Here is a 3,677-nt window from a genome sequence, read left to right as displayed (position 1 = left end):
TAGCCCCCCCCCTCAGCACCAAGAAAACAGAGCATCACTTGCCCCAGACTGAGAGTTCCTATCTATATCTTGTGGCTAATAATTCCACATCTTTGGAGGAATTGTTGGAATCTCTATGGCAAAACCATAGACTTACTGACAATTCTTAGAGCAGACTGATGTCACTTTTGAGTTTTCCCTGGAAAGGACTCTAAAAATATTTCCCCTCCTGCCACCCACCAGAGTGGCAGCAGGAAAAAAAGAACCGTATTAATCAAATCCCGGTCCATCTTCAGTGGCTCCCAATTTAAGAACACAGGAATATAAGAGGATAACTTGAACAGACACACAAATGTGTGCGGACGGGCATGCACACAGCTGTCATCGCTCCATAGGGTGTGCATAAAATGTCCAACGGGTTACACGGGGATGAGAAGCCACTGCTTCTGGATCAGTGCACTGTCCTTCGGTAGACCTATCAAGCTGACAGCTGGAGCACAAGGCCGGCCACACATGAGTGCCCGGGAAGAGTGTCTCTGGGTGTTATCCTTGTGTATGTCGACAAAACAGGAGTACGGCAGCCCAGAAAGCAAGTTAACAAAGCCAGGCCGAGCTTGTTTCTGCTGCAGTGAGGGACTCCTTGGCTGAATCCAGTGTGAGAGCCAACATGGTGTAGTCGCTACAGTGTCAGGCTAGGCTCTGGGAGACCCGGGTTCGAATCCCTGCTTGTGTCATGGGAGCTTGCCGGGTGACCTTGGGGCAGTCACACACTCTCAGTCCGAACCTTCCTCGCAGGGTTGTTCTGAGGATAAAAGGGAGGAGAGGTGAATGACGTAAGCCTCTTTGGGTCCACAATATGGAGAAAGGCAGGGTAAGCTCGCTGGGTGACCAAGGGCCAGTCACACTCTCTCAGCCTACCTTCAGGCCCGTAGCCAGGAATCTCTAAGTCGGGGGGCATTTACATTCCTTCAGTGGGAAGGTAACAGCGTTCCGTGTGCCTCGGCGTCCAGTCATGCCAGACACATGACCACGGAAACGTCTTCGGACAGCGCTGGCTCTTCGGCTTGGAAACGGAGATGAGCACTGCATCCCTAGAGTCAGATTCGACTGGCTTTTGACCAAGGGAGACCTTTACCTTTATCTTACCTTTCTCGCTGAGAGTCAAGCCAGATCACAGAGAGGGATTCAAAACAATCCACAGGATAGGACATTCAATAAACAATGAAATGGGTTTTGGGGTGTCGAACCAACCAGAGATCTAAAAATAAAAAAGAAATGAAGGAAAACATAAGTGTCAAGATGACGTGTTAAACTACGCAAAATTATCCAGTAGGATCATATTTTCAGCAAACTATATCTTGTTGTATAGCCCAGTCTCTAATAACTCATCTGAGTAGCTTTGTGAAGCCCTGACCTGGTTAGTATTTGGACGGGAGACCACAAAAGAAGCCTTCTCCTTGAAAAGAAACAAATTCACCTCTAGATATTGTCTATGTCTGTTGATTTTGAATTTTAGAAAGATATTGTTTTGAAATTTGTAGAGTTTCCCACGTATTTCCGATTATTTCACAATTTGGTTGGTATTCGACATTCATTTACTTTATTTGTATAAGACATGATATATTTGTCATTTGACAGTATGTGACAGCTGATGTGCAACAGCATTTATTATCTGACAACCGGGGGACCTGCGAGACTCGCGGGGGGAAATCCCATCTTCTGCCCCATGGTCAAGCCTGGCCTGGCCCCAAGCGCTACTGCCCACCTTTATGCCAGGCTGTGGCAAGTTGTCTGCCATGGCAGCTGGGCCCAGAGCAGCTGCTGGCATCCATTGTGGTGGGGGAGGGCCTGGAGCCGCTTCCAGCATCCACCACCATTGAAGCTAGCCTTGGCAGCCAGGCCTGGAGATGCTCCCAGCATTCGATGACATGGCAGAGGGTTTAGAACCTCTCTCGGCAACTGATGTTGTGGTGGCCATGCCTGGAGCCTTGCCCTGTGTCCTTGGAAGGGAGACCACCAAGGAAGACTTTGCAGAGGCAGGCAGTCACAAACCACCTCTGCTGAATCACATACCTTGAAAACCCCTTGCTGGGGTCACCATAAGTTGGAAGCTAAGTAGAATCGATACTTGGAGGGGAGACCACCAAGGAAGACTCTGTAGAAGAAGGCAATGGCAAACCAGCTCTTTTCACTTGCCTTGAAAGCTCCTTGCTTGGGTCATCATAAGTTGGAAGTAGAGTCGGTACGTGGAAGGGAGACCACCAAGGAAGACTCTGCTGAAGAATGCAATGGGAAACGACCTCTGTTTCTCACTTGCTTAGGAAGCCCTTTGCTGGGGTCACCATAAGATCACCAAGGAATGCTCTGCAGAAGAAGGCAATACAAAACCATATCTGCATTTCACTTGCCTGAAAGCCCCTTGCCTGGTCATGAGAAGACAACCAAGGAAAGCTCTGAAGAGGAAGGCAATTAAAACCACATCTGTGTTTCACTTGTCTTACAGTCCCTTGCTTGGTCACCATAAGACCACAAAGGAAGACTCAGCAGAGGAGGAGGAGGAAGAAGAAGAAGAAGAAGAACAAGAAGAAGAAGAAGAAGAAGAGATTGGATTTATACCCCGCCCTTCACTTGGAGTCTCAGAGCGGCTTACAAACTCCTTTCCCTCCCCCTCCCCACAACAGACACCCTGTGAGGTGGGTGGGACTGAGAGAACTCTGACACAAACTGCTCTTTCTCAAGGACAGCTGTGCCAGAGCTTGTGACTGCCCCAAGGTCACATCAGCAGGTGCAAGGGGAGGAGTGGGGAAGCAAACCCGGTTCTCCCAGATTAGAGTCTGCACACTTAACCACTACACCAAACCCCCTCTGCTTTTCACTTGCCTTAAAGTCCCTTGTTGGTCACCATAAGACCACCAAGGAAGGCTCTGCAGAGGAAGGCAAAGGCAAACCACCTCTGTTTTTCACTTGCCTTAAAGTTCCTTGCTTGGTCACCCTAAGACCACCAAGGAAGGCTCTGCAGAGGAAGGCAAAGGCAAACCACCTCTGCTTTTCACTTGCCTTAAAGTCCCTTGCTTGGTCACCATAAGACCACCAAGGAAGGCTCTGCAGAGGAGAGCCATGGCAAACCACCTCTGTTTTTCACTTGCCTTGAAAGCCCCTTGCTGGGGTCACCATAAGGCTAGGATGAGAGACCACCAAGGAAGACTCTGGAAAGGAAGGCCATGGCAAACAGCCTCTGCTTCTCACTTGCCTTGAAAGCCCCTTGCTGGGGTTGCCGTAAGTCGGCTGCGACCTGTGGAAATGGGCAGTTGTCTGTTTAAAAGTATTCCCATCAAGCCTCTACTAAAAGGACAGGCCATTTTTGTCCTCCAGGCAGTTGGCAAGCCTAGTCTTCTCAATAATTAATTTTGAGAATCTTGTGTTTTTTTAATAAGTTGAAATCCAGTCACTGGGGAGGGGGGAACGCTCCGGTAATGTACTGAAATATGATTTTTTTTTTTAACAAAAGAAAGAAAGAGAAGATTTTTCAGGATGATATGAGGACATATTAAGGCCAAAGCCATTGCGAATGCCGGAATATGATTTTATTTCAAGTTCGAAATTGGATTTCTCGGGAAGCCCCCGCCCACAAAAAGTCAAACATTTCACTCTGGTTTTTTTGTTGGTTTTTTTTAAGCTCCCCAATTGATTAAAGTTTC

This window comes from Gekko japonicus, unplaced genomic scaffold, assembly GCF_001447785.1.
Source record: "Gekko japonicus isolate JY-2015 unplaced genomic scaffold, Gekko_japonicus_V1.1 scaffold2252, whole genome shotgun sequence".
NCBI classification, from domain to species: domain Eukaryota; kingdom Metazoa; phylum Chordata; class Lepidosauria; order Squamata; family Gekkonidae; genus Gekko; species Gekko japonicus.
Note: the sequence above shows the minus strand (reverse complement) of the source record.